This window comes from Mytilus californianus, unplaced genomic scaffold, assembly GCF_021869535.1.
Source record: "Mytilus californianus isolate M0D057914Y unplaced genomic scaffold, xbMytCali1.0.p SCAF_9, whole genome shotgun sequence".
NCBI lineage: Eukaryota > Metazoa > Mollusca > Bivalvia > Mytilida > Mytilidae > Mytilus > Mytilus californianus.
In genome coordinates, this window is record NW_026262745.1 from 51,927,284 (window position 1) to 51,941,669 (window position 14,386).

A 14,386-nucleotide genomic window follows, 5' to 3' on the forward strand; every position below is an offset into this window, starting at 1 on the left:
ATCTTATTCTCAACTAAATTATTCTCAGGAATGAAGTAATGAGGACAAACTGAATTTTCCACACAGAATGTAAGTCTCTTCAAACACATAATAAACTTAGATATCATATACTTAGTTGGACTCCATATTGTAATTGGTAATTCCTAAGAAATTCATAACATTTTTTTCTTCAAGAAATTAAAAATTTCAGTAGTTCTAAAATTAATATTTATCACGTCTTTGGGAAGAATTTTCATGAGAGTGTAAAATAGTTGTGTGTCTGTAGAGGTATAGACGAGAGGGTTTTCTCCAACGGAAAACGGTATTCGCCTGTCTTATTGTTCTTCATTGGTAGATCCATGATTACTTTTGAACAAAAAGAACGCCATGTGTTATAGTTATCAAAGGTACCAGGCATCGACTGTTTAACTCCATATCTTAGCCATGCATTACTTGAGTGTGTTATTCACTGTTGTGCTTGTAATTTCCATGATTTACTATGTAGGTAGAAGGAAATATCGCAGAGATCGTTCTTGTCAAATACACATGGTCCATGAATGTTTTGAAAATATTTATGCAAAAACAGTTGATTTATGTAAATGTTTGAAAAATAGTATTCACGTCTAATTTCTTCACAAGGTTCAAAAATGTCAAAATAATTACTACGTATCAGAAAAAGATCTTATTGGGTGAATCATGACTGTGCATCTTCTGTTGTCATTGTAAAATATGTTTTATAAGAGTCAAAATATACATTTATTTTCGTACAAACCCGAATAAATGACATAGACATGCAGTCATTGTTAAATTCACTGTGCAATCCTTCATAGAATCGAATTTTGTTATCTCATCTTATATGTTATACTAGTAGTTATTGACCAATCAAGTCGGTATATGTCATTTTATCTGCACGGCTCGGGTGGCGCTACTTTAATCGAACGACATAGGAGTTCGGATCAATGGGTTATCCAGACCGTGCAGATTAAATGATATACCAATTTTAATGGTCAATAACTGTTCTACCACATGGCGCCATCAAGTAACATGAACGTTTTGGAAATATTCAGACGGTATTTAATCCAAGGGAAGTTTTTTTTGCAGGGCTAAGAAAGGGGAATATACACATCTAAGTAGAAGAAGGTTGGTAACTGTTGAATTATAACTTTTTTATTATTCAGGCTTTCTCCTGATTTGTTACAGTATTTGGAGAATTGTGTTTTAATAGCAGATCTTTTATTGTTTCTTTATTCATAATTTTTATATACATTTGTGACGATCAAGTCACATCAAATAAATTTTCTTTTTTATTCGGCAAATTAAAAAAAACAATACAACACGTGCACGCTCTGAGTGACCTTTTGAACAAATATTTTGTACAAGAAATAACTTGTACAAAATAATAACATGTACACGACATATATAAACGATTTAGAAAAAATGTTTAGACCCCTATCTATTGTTGAACACTATATGTTGCTCTCTAGATGTACTTCGGTGATTTTTTGTCGACTGATTGCTGTCATATTGGTGTATAACCAACATATCCTACAGTTTAAGTCTTTAGAATAAATATTTGACAAATCATGAATGAAAAGGTTATTTGAGCATGGATTAATTGATTTTCCTACCTTCAATAATATGCTCACAAGAAAATTGATAGAAGAAAGATGTATTTAAATTTGTAGTGTAAAGTAAACAAAAAAAAAAACATTTCACTTTTCAATATTTAACTCCTCCTTCCCCGCCTCCCCCATCCTTATTCATTTTGAAGAAAAAAATCCCATCTAAACAAAGTCTGTTTGATCTTCAGCTTACTAAACTGTTTTATATTCTGTTTAGGCACAAAATTGAAAATAAATCTCATCTAAGTTCGCTCCCAAAACAATATTTTTTTTTATGATAATTTATGTGGAATTACGCCCTTATCAAAAATCCAGTATCCACCCCTTGAAATTCCATTGTGAACAAAACTTATCAACATCAGGTTTCAGCTATTTGGATATTTTAAGATATTACAATTTTCTTTTATATTGTTCAACATTGAAACACTGAAACAAGATTTATTTTGAACACACAATATCATAAAATGTTCTAATGAATGAGAAGCACTTCATAATTTGAAACGACAATTTAAAGTATAATTATACAAAATTGTTAATTGACCAACTATGCCGTTACTGCAGGTAAAATTGCGGGTTCAAATGTGGACGATGGGACGTACGTACACCCCTTATTCATTTGATTGAAAATTTTATAATGTTAAATCTTAAAACCGTCAAACTTGTTTTTATAGATTTACGCCCCTATGCCTTTGCAAAGTCTTGGATCCGCACCCTGTGAAAGTAAGTGAGACATTTTGATACTAAATTCCATCGTTTTCTTTGTCAATACTTAATTTCAGTCTGTGATAAAAAAAAAAAAAAAAAGGGAGGGAGGGGGGATTGGTTGAACGTTTTGCAACCCATTTAACGGAAACGAGATCATACGGCAACATTTTTGATCAATGAAAAATCTGAAATGACGTTAGTATCGAATTTGAATTGTTTAGCACTATACCTTGATTTTAATTGTTTCTATAAATGAATTCCATATATATAAATATGTATATGTCTGTTTTAAAACTTACAATACAGTAATTTAAACAAATAACATTTAAGAGCAGAAAATTATTTTTAAATAGAACTTACCTGCCATTTTTCTTTTTCGAACACTAAAGTCTTATATTCACACAGATTCGTCTATGGAGAGGTCAACAGCATATGGTTCATTTCAGAATCTATAGAAATTTAAATATCAGTTGATGTTTAATCAAACAAAACAGGTTTATCCCACTATGACTTATTTCTTTCAATGTTATAATAGTATCTACTTTATATGGGTTAATTTCTTTGTTAGAGGTTAAATTGACTTTAAATCTATTACTTGACACTTCACTGTGCCCTATTAATATATGACTCCGGATAGTATCTTCCTGTGTTAAATAGTATGGTTGTGTGATTTTATGATAACCAATTATCTATATTTTAGAACCGCTAGAGAGGAATACTTGTTTGGTCAATACGTACATTATGAATTAATTTAATCATGTGACTATATACAGCTATTTGAATTCTATTGCGAGTTGGAATTTCTAATTTTATTTGACGTAGTTTAATTACATGGATTATAGGTTATTCAAATTCAAATTACTGTTTTGTAATTCTTATTCTATAAAATATGTTATCCCGATCCATATGCAAGGTATGCGAACCCTGCGTTGTACTGTTATCAGAATCAAATTATCAATACGGTCAATTGGTGGGTTTTAGTTTGCTTTAAATGAACATCATACTAACATGCGGTTTTCAATACATTTTAAGAATCATTTAAGGTAGTGTAACACGTCAATATTTCTCTGTCAAACGAAAAACCATTTAAGACTTCTGAACAATAAAAGATGATTATCATGATTATGTCACTAGAATATATTTTAATAATTAAACACTGGACACTTTTAATTTGCAAAACACTCATTTGCAAATCCGCCGCCGCCTCTCCTTAGAGCTACAGTGTCGTGTATATAACCAAAATGTGCGGAATTACATGGGATTCAATAAATTCATTGCTTTTCTGCTGTTATTATTATATCTATTTTGTAATTTGATTTAGAAAAACATGGGATTTTCAATATCCCATGGGATAGGGCAAATCCCATGGGATTGACCATTATCCCATGGGATTTTGGTTAAATCCCATAGGATTTTTTTGGGTCCCATGGGATAATTGTAGTCCCATGGGATATTTGTTGTCCCATGGGACAAAAAAAATCCCATGGGACTATAATTATCCCATGGGATTTTTAATATCCCATGGGACAAAATAAAATCCTATGATTCAAATTATAAATATACAGTAAATAAATGTGTATGTTACAATGAATTCTGTTTGGTAGTAAATTGTTTTAAGATAAATCTTTTTAGTTGAATATCTTTTTTTTCCTTGGAAATGTTAATGCAATTATATTGTTCTATAACTGTTCAAAACTAAACTTTTAAACAACAAAGCAGATAATGTAAGTATCAATATATGTTTATTTATGAATTCTAGAATACTTTTTTGAAACACAATTTTTTCCCATTTGAAATCAATGAAAACTCTATTAATAGGCTTAACATACTAGTAGCTTTTTACATAAATCTATTTTTTTTTCAGGATATCCCTCCACCCAAAAAATTAATAGTTTCTTATCATCCAGCATTGTGTGATTGTAATGTATAGTCCACTTTTTTGCCATTCAGCACAGAACATTGTCATTATTGTGGTTTTAATATCTTTAGATATTTAATAGAACTTCAATTCATTGGCTGAGTGATGAAAATAATAACTGATCTGACTTTTGTCTTTGAATTTATTTTGGTCTTGTTTCTGTGTTTTTTTCCTTTTATTCTCAGTGATGAATTTCAATCCTTCTGAAAAAGAACCAATAAAATCCGAAGTTATGGATAATAAAAAATTGTTTGCATACATGTAGCAAGAACATATGATTTTCAATAAAAATAGCTATGCGGTATGGATTTTACTGATTGTTGAAGGTTGTCCAGGGTTATCAGTTGCTAAACTCCTACATCCTTTGGTCTCTGATGGAAAGTTGTCAAATTAGCAATATACCACATCTTCCTATTCTAATTAAGGAATGACTGTAATATTTTTTCTGTCTATATAGAAATAACATAAAATGTGGTGCACACTGAATAACCCTCGTAGCAAGTTATTCTAAAGTGTGCACCACATTTTTTATGTTTTTTCGAATAGACAGAAAAAATATTACAGTCATTTCTTATAATTTAATTCTAAATTCCATTTTAAACCGCCCGAGTAAACCATGAAAAAACGTTGATGACGTCACGGTCACATGACAAAATTATGTCTATGAGCTGATAAACAAAACAACGTCAGCCAATTAGAAGACGTGTCACATCCAAAATTAAATTATTATTATATAACAATCAATTTATGTATTCTTCTTTATAACATTGGGTATTTTCCCCAGTTATATATATATAGATCAATGTTAAAACTTTAGGCAATTACAATAAAATTCCATTTTTCACAAGAATTTGCAATATATTATACAGAAAGCCAACAATAGAAACAGCACTTCTTTAAGCTTCTGAAGTTCTGAAAGAGTTCCACTTGTGTTTTATTTCAATTAGAAAATACATTGAACTCTTTGGACATGTTGGAAATTATAACATTGATACAAAAAATTATATTGTTTTTTTTTTTCTTATTTTTGTGTTGTTCGGTTGCTGTCTCATTTTTATATATGGTTATACATATATCCTAAATCTTCTTTTTTATATACTTAATCATTAATACACAATGTAGTATAAATGGGATATTTTTTATTTTGATAATCTCAAAACATTATTATTCTATCAAATAACTTATTTCCAAGTTCACAAAACACCAATGTGTCAGATATTAATTTTAAGACATGTATAAACATGATCAACAAGCAGTTGAAACAAGGAATTATTTGGATCTGGAATAATTTTGAATTCTGGAAAATTGATGAGTAATTTATGATGAAAACTAACCCAACTAAATAGGGTTAGCCATGCACGCATGGCTAAGGGGGGTTAGTTAGTTCATACTGAAATGATAGTGAAATTAAAATTAACGTTAGCCATGTGCGCATGGCTAACCCTATTTAGTTGGGTTAGTTTTCATCATACATTTCTAATCAATTTTCCAGAAGTCATAATTATTCCAGATTCAAATAATTCCTTGTTTTGACAGGATGTCATGCAAAAATCTCACTAATATTAAACTTTCACAAAAACTCCATACTCAGCGAGTACTATTAAAGTTCTTAGTACAGGACAAATTCCTAGTACAGGACACAATGCCTGGCAAACACTAGCATGTGTCAATGTCTAGTCAATCATGTAATCAGGCTCAAAATCTTAGTTTGGCACTGAATTTAAAAATTCACCACATAATGAACATGTGTATGAAATTCAACTTCATGGTAAGCTATGTACCTTAACCTAAAACTTTAACCTAAGAATGTACTATAATTTCACATTATGACATTTCTATGTTCAGTGATCCATAAAATCAGGGTAAAAACAGTAAATGTGGTGTTTAATGTATACACAAGAGTGCACATGCTGAAATGTTGCGCCTTCTTTACTAATCATTGATATCATGTTGATAGTCCTAAATATAAAGCTTTACTACAACTATCACATAAACTCAACATGATCCAAGAAAATGAATTCAAGGTCATATAAACCTGACAAGAAATATATGTACACCTTACAATCATTCAAATTACTAAATACAGTTGAACAACCGGTATTGCCTATAGTTTCTAAGAAGCAGACTTAACCAAGAAAACTAAACATTGACCAATGAACCATGGAAATGAGGTGAAGATCAAATGAACCATGCCAGGCAGACATGTACAGCTTACAATCCTTCCATACAACACATATAGTTGACCTATTGCTTATAGATTAAGAAAAACAGACCAAAACACAAAAACTTAACACTGAGCAATGAACCGTGAAAATAAGGTCAAGGTCAAATTAAACCTGCAGGACTGACATGTACATCATAAAATGTTTCCATACACCAAATATAGTTGACCTATTGCATTTTTAGTATTAGAAAAAAAGACCAAAACTCAAAAATTTAACTTTGACTACTGAACCATGAAAATGAGGTCATGGTCAGATGACACCTGCCAGCTAGACATGTACACCTTACAATCATTCCATACACCAAATATTGTAGACATATTGCATACAGTATAAGAAAAAAACAGACCAAAACACAAAAACTTAACTATAACCAATGAACCATGAAAATGAGGTCAAGGTCAGATGACACCTGCCAGTTGGTCATGTACACCTTACAGTCCTTCCATACACCGAATATACTAGACCTATTGCTTATAGTATCTGAGATATGGACTTGACCACCAAAACTTAACCTTAAATATAAAAAAGAAGATGTAGTATGATTGCCAATGAGACAACAACTCTCCACAAGAGACCAAATGACACAGAAATTAACAACTATAGGTCACCGTATGGCCTTCAACAATGAGCAAAGCCCATACCGCACAGTCAGCTATAAAAGGCCCCGAAATGACAATGTAAAACAATTCAAACGAAAAATTAACAGCTTATTTATGTACAAAAAATGAACGAAAAACAAATATGTAACACATGAACAAACGACAACCACTGATTTACAGGCTCCTGACTTGGGACAGGCACATACATACAGAATGTGGCGGGGTTAAACATGTTAGCGGGATCCAAACCCTCCCCCCTAACCTGGGACAGTGGTGTAACAGTACAACATAAGAACGAACAATAATAAAATGCTCCGCTGGGGCGCAGCTTGATACGACCGCAGAGGTCGAACCCTGAACAGTTGGGGCAAGTATGGACAATATTCAAGCTTGATACAGCTCTGAATTTGAATTGTGATTAAATATTTGACACAGAATGAATGTGGTCTAAGAACTTAAAAAAATTAAATTTACCTATTCAAACCATATCATTATTATTTGCTTTTATATATAAATCAGAAATAACCAATTTAAAATGGAAAATTTTAAAGAAAAAAAAAAGGAAAAAAAATCCCCCCCTCCCAAATTTTTTGAACCCCCTTATGATTCATCACCCCAAAACTCAATAACAGCCTTCCCTTTGTGGTATGGTACCTTGCAGTACAATTTCAGAGAGATTCATACACTTGAACACAAGTTATTGTCTGGAAACTAGAAAAATGCTTGTTTTTTTGGTCCCTTTTTGGCCCCTTATTCCTAAACGTTTTGGGCAATTACCCCCAAACTCAAACCCAGCTTTCCCTTCCTGATATGGAACCTTGTCGTACAATTTCATAAAAATCCATACACTTACACACAAGTTATTGTCCTGAAACTAGAAAAATGCTTGTTTTTTGCCCCTTTTTTGCCCCTAATTCCTAAAATTTTGAGGCAATTACCCCCAAAATCAATCCCAGCCTTCCCTTAGTGTTATGGTACCTTGCAGTACAATTTCAGAGAGATCCATACACTTGAACACAAGTTATTGTCTGGAAACTAGAAAAATGCTTATTTTTGGCCCCTAATTCCTTAACTGTTGGTACCATAACCCCCAAAATCAATCCCAACCTTTCTTTTGTGGTATTGAACCTTATGGTAAAATTTCATAGGGATCCATTCACTTAAACTAAAGTTAGAGTGCGAAAACCAATGTGTCTTCGGACGACGACGATGCCAACGTCATACCAATATACGACCGCAAAATTTGTATTGTGGTCGTATAAAAATCAGTTGAAAGAGGCTTAACTCATCAGATGGATAAAAATACAAATACAAGTGGACGTGGATGGGTACTTGTACATCCGAACAACAAAAAGACACTAAGTACAGATCTGAGAGTACTCGCAGTTACTGACAGCTAGTACAAAGCCACTAACAACTAATAAAAAAAATCATGCATCTAAGACTAAGTTCTTGTTCACTGATCTATGAAATGAGGTCTAGGTCAAGTGAAAACTCTCTGACGAGCATGAGGACCTTGCAAGGTACGCACATACCAAAATATAGTTATCCTATTACTCATAATATGAGAGAAATTAACATTACAAAAAATCTGAACTTTTTTTTCAAGTAGTCACTGAACCATGAAAATGAGGTCAAGGACAATGGACATGTTTCAGACAGAATTCGTATCATGAGGCATCTATATACAAAGTATGAAGCATCCAGGTCTTCCACCTTCTAAAATATAAAGCTTTTTGGAAGTTAGCTAACAACCACGGGGGGGTCTCAACATGGGATTTTGGGTACAGTTGTGCAGCTGGAATTTAAAAAAACACCCCCCATTCATATATTGAATAATTGTGAAATCCCTACCTATACATATATTGCACAGCGAAATCATAACCCATTAAGTGAAGATCGTTGCACAACAAACTGAAAAATTATGACCCATTGATATATTTCCTCTGTAAAATTGCACCCCATTGATATATTTGATGCATCAAAAAAGGGACCCTTCCAGCGGCACATATGTATATACCTTAATATAGGAAGAGCCCCCCCCTGTGCTAACCCCACCGCCGTAGCCGCCACCGGATCACTATCCCTATGTCGAGCTTTCTGCGACAAAAGTTGCAGGCTCGACAAAAATACATGAACATTTTAAAGTACTAAATTTTGAGTATATACATGTAAAACCACAAGTTACTAACTGAAGTTCATGGTGAACTGTAACCAACTGGAGGCTCTAAAGAGCCTATGTCGCTCACCTTGGTTTATGTGCATATTAAACAAAGGACACAGATGGATTCATGACAAAATTGTGTTTTGGTGATGATGTGTTTGTAGATCTTACTTTACTGAACATTCTTGCTCCTTACTATTTTCTCTATCTTTAATGAACTTGGCCCGCTAGTTACAGTGGAAAATATTTTGTAAAAATTTACAAAAATTTACAAAATTTATGAAAATTGTAAAAAATTGACTATAAAGGGCAATAACTCCTTAAGGGGTCAATTGACAATTTTGGTCATGTTGACTTATTTGTAGATCTAACTTTGCTGTACATTATTGCTGTTTACAGTTTATCTCTATCTATAATAATATTCAAGATAATAACCAAAAGCTGCAAAATTTTCTTAAAATTACCAATTCAGGGGCAGCAACCCAACAAGGTGTTGCCTGATTGGTCTGAAAATTTCAAGGCAGATAGATCTTAATCTAATGAACAATTTTATCCTCATCAGATTTGCTCTAAATGCTTTGGTTTCAGAGATATGAGCCAAAAACTGCATTTTACCCTAGGACGGCCTATGTACTATTTTTTTAGCCATGTCAGCCATCTTTGTTCGCGGGCGGGGTCATCGGACACATTTTTTAAACTAAATACCCTAATGATGATTGTGGACAAGTTTGGTTAAATTTGTCTTAGAAGTTTCAGAGGAGAAGATTTTTGTAAAAGATTACAAAAATTTACGAAAAATGGTTAAAAATTGACTATGAAGAGCAATAACTCCTTAAGGGGTCAACTGACCATTTTGGTCAAGTTGACTTATTTGTAGATCTTACTTTGCTCAACATTATTGCTGTTTAAAGTTTATCTCTATCTATAATAATATTCAAGATAATAACCAAAAACGGCAAAATTTCCTTAAAATTACCAATTCAGGGGCAGCAACCCAACGACGGGTTGTCTGATTCATCTGAAAATTTCAGGGCAGATAGATCTTGATCTGATAAACAATTTAACCCCATGTCAGATTTACTCTAAATGCTTTGGTTTCAGAGATATAAGCCAAAATCTATATTTTACCCCTATGTTCTATTTTTAGCCATGGCGGCCATCTTGGTTGGTTGGCCGGGTCACCGGACACATTTTTTAAACTAGATACCCTAATAATGATTGTGGCCAAGTTTGGTCAAATTTGGCTCAGTAGTTTCAGAGGAGAAGATTTTTGTAAAAGTAAACGAAGACGGACGACGACGCCGGACGCCAAGTGATGAGAAAAGCTCACTTGGCCCTTTGGGCCAGGTGAGCTAAAAACTTTAAGCGAATACAATTTAGAGAAAGACAGATGGATGCACAAACACTATCATAACAGAGCATAAAACTTACCAAACAAGATGTTTTACATTTATCTTTCAGAAGCAGGAAAACTGAAGTGTTTCTTTTCTTTCTCTGCCCTCCATGATCATGATGATATAAACTTCAAATTCATTCATGCAAAATATGAAAATCTGCAAAAGTAGGACCTTGTACCGCAGCTTATCCACATTTTGACTTTTGAACTGCATTGTTCTTTTCATCTTGCTGGCAACCTAAACATAAAAAAAAATGATAAACACATAATTCTGGATTAACTTTGTGTATTTATTTTTGTTGGTACAAACAATTTTTTCCAACTTTAAACTAAATCTGCCTCTGCTTTAAAAAACAACTGAAAACCATGTATTTATCTTAATTGAAAACAATTTCTTGAGTTTTTCTCATTTGTATCACCCTGTTATTATATACAAATTTTATTTTTGTCCCTTTTTAAAAATAGGAATGGTTTAAATTCCTCAATAATCATGATAATTCTAGTCAGTCAATTAAAAATGTATGAATAAATTATTTAACCTGTATACTATTAATATCAATATATTTCATTTTTGATAAAAACTAGGCTCTGTGTTGAAGACCATACCTTGACCTATAATGGTTTACTTTTATAAATTGTGTGACTTGGATGGAGAGTTGTCTCATTGGCACTCATACCACATCTTCCTATATCTACAAACAGATTCTATGGGCGAGCAGACATTATACCATGGAGGTGGTTTTAAAAAAAGCATACGACTTAGATGTACCATAAGCATGGAAAAACAATTCAGCAGTCAGTTTCACAAAAAAACTTACAAATAATATTGATAGTAATTAAGTCATGTACAATACAGTATACTTACGATAAATTGTAAGTTTTTTTTTTTGTAAAACCGACTCAAGAATACTTATAATTAATCTTAGTCGTAAGTATTAAGTATTATTCATCTTTTGGATAATTTGTTGGTTTATTTTATGAATATACAGGTGGCAGATCCAGAACTTTCCATAAGGGAGGGCCGGCTCCAGTCATGCTTCAGTGATCCCTATAAAATCAACCAAATTTTTCCCAAGAAAGTGCCCCCCCTCCCTAATTGATAATAGTGTGTGTGCATTAATTTAATTTTCTATACCTTCTTATTTAATATTTTTCCAATTTTGAGTACTGACGGCAAGTGTTGTAACCAATGTCTTGAGACCAATGTGCTATTTACAAGTGCGATCGAGAAATGCAGGGGAAAGAAACTTATCAATTATGTTTATTCTTAAGACAAAACTGAGCCGCCGTAAAAATGAACCGTGTCGAGGAGGTTACTGACACGTAATAGGGCAGAGACATATTTACACATATGTGTATATATGTCTCTATAATAGGGTCATCCCTCGAGAACATTAACTAGTACATTGATAGTTTACTATGCAGTCATGCAGTATCCCGGAAAAAAACGTATGGATGCAAAACGCTTAGTGGTTTCGGCTGACTACTAATACGTGCACTTTGTCTAAAAAATATCCCGGCAGCGTTAAAGTTGAAGTCAGGATCTTGGGGGGGGGGGGGGGGGGTCTTCTTTTTCTGTGTTCTTTATTTTTTATTTTGCTATATTTCTACAAACTTACACTTTTTGCTCATTACTCTCTTTCCTCATAGTTTAGCATTTCATTATTCTTTAATCTTGATTGTTTGCCCGTTATTCTCTATTCTGTTAACCCCCATCCATACCCTGTTGTGTAGACTTAAGCTTTCGGTAGTTTATTTTATCCTATTTCTGTCTAAATACATTATTTATCACAAAACAAAAAACTTGCTAAATATTTTTTTATGAAGTCCTCACCAGTTGCGGACCCAAAAAATGTCATAAGGAGGCACTAACTGTCATGCATAAAGAGGGGGCCCGCTTCAGTGATTCTCTAAATAATCAACCAATTTTTTTTCCAAAAAAGGGGCGGGCCCCCATGCCCTCACCTTAATCCACCTGTAAACCCTTCCCACTTCGTATCCTTGAATTCAGATTCAAGATCTCTCTGACTAAAGTAAGTAAGTAAGTCACATTTGCTTATATCAGGTTTTTGAATTGAACTGGCGGATAGTTGTTTCATTACCAATCGCACCACATCTCCTTATTTGTATATATACGAAAGCTTTATTCATATTTTTTGGTGTATTGATGAATGTGTAAAGATGCAGCAATTGTAATACATTTTAAAATACAGCACAAGAGATGCAGATTATATAAAACCAATCTCACTATACAAATCCTTGATAAAACTTAAAAGTCGAAGACATACTGACAAACGCCATGGCAAAAACTTAAAAACGACCAAAATGACGTACAACAGTCTATAAAACTTGACTATAGCATTTAAAACACATAAGAAGCACCCAGACAGCCAAACAGAAATTAAAAGAATAAATAATTTGTAAAGATTTTCAACTAGGCCTACAGCTATATTTTCTTATCGTGTAACAGTAGGCTAAACATAGGTTCTGGTATTATGTGATAAGTCATTTTTTCATGCAGACCCAGTTTTATTGATACCTTGAACTTAAAGTGATTTTATGCATATCAGCCCAGATTATGTGTGTAATTTTATTGAACAATTCAACAATACACGTTCTAAACAGGTTAAATTCAATTTAAAAATTTACAAATTCAGATCTACTGGCATTCAACACCCAATTACTTACTTGCTGTATATTGCTAACTTTGATTGTATATTGTCAATCCCTCCACATCGTGAATAGGCCATGCGAGGTGTTGGATAAGTTTGATACAGGGTGGCGGCTTCGAAGCGTAGAAAAAAATCCAGGTAAATGAGAGTGTAAAATTTTATTGTTGAAATTTTAAGTACTAAATTCCTAAATTTGTACTTTACTCCGTTCTACGGGTAACATGGTTGTTAGATATGAAACTAGGATAAAAAGCATCCGGAAAAGTTAATTATCACGTTATAAGTATTCGTAAATGGATATGAAAAAACTTAACAAGGAATAAGTATTAGTAAACGGACAGAAAGTCGCAGGACAAAGGTTTAAATTAATTATTTTACAATTGTTTAAATATATGAGAGAAAGTTCTTGACGAATTGATTTTATTTATAGATAAATGTATTTAGTTGAGGAAATGATTAATTCGCCTTCAAATAGTTTTTTTTATCAATAACTTATAAAAAGGAGATATTTTTGACAGCATGACTGTAGTTAATTACCAAACCACTTTGGCAGATTGTTTTCTTAACAATCATTGGTCATATTAATATTCAAAAATACATTTTGTTTACAAGTCCGTTCACTTTTAAAAATGTTTCAGAAAATACTGAAACGTTTTTAAAATTAAGTTTATTCAAAGAAAAAAATATCCCAAAACTGAATCGTGACTTTTTACTTGTTACTTTTTGTTGTACGTTCTAAGTGTCAATCCTAGCAAACACAAATTTGGAAATAAAATCGATTACAATGTAATTTTATAGAAGGAAAAAGGGGGGTAAATGAACAAATTATTACTATACACTCACATACTTCTAAAAAGATTTGCATATGTAAGCTGTCTATAGATAATGTTAAATTATTTCAGGAGTTTCAATTAATTTAGGAGAAAAAAAAGATTATAAACAGTTTAGTTTTTAACGCCTACATGTACTACTACAAAAATAGTGATTCTTTTTGTAGATTTGGTACTTCAGTTTCGACTCAAAATTTCCTATTGTAATTGTTAGATGCCAAATATTTAGGAGAAGATTGTATTTGTACTTAATGTAATTGTGGTGATATTTGCGAC

The 14,386-nt window shown here is 32.5% G+C and overlaps 1 protein-coding gene and 1 long non-coding RNA gene across 2 annotated transcripts in view; one reads left to right on the forward strand and one right to left on the reverse strand.

Annotated features, from left to right (window-relative positions):
• The first annotated feature begins 1,024 nt into the window (after positions 1-1,024).
• LOC127715224 (uncharacterized) overlaps positions 1,025-14,386 on the forward strand; it is a 64,948-nt gene continuing 51,586 nt past the window's right edge. The window contains exon 1 of the mRNA XM_052221247.1: positions 1,025-1,119. The gene's annotated coding sequence lies outside the window, so the exon portion shown is untranslated. The remainder of the gene's footprint in view (positions 1,120-14,386) is intronic.
• Positions 4,030-10,714, reverse strand: LOC127715229 (uncharacterized). The gene is made up of 2 exons (XR_007988241.1): positions 10,644-10,714; positions 4,030-4,427 (listed from the first exon to the last, which is right to left on the reverse strand). It is a non-coding gene; the product is annotated as an uncharacterized LOC127715229 (long non-coding RNA).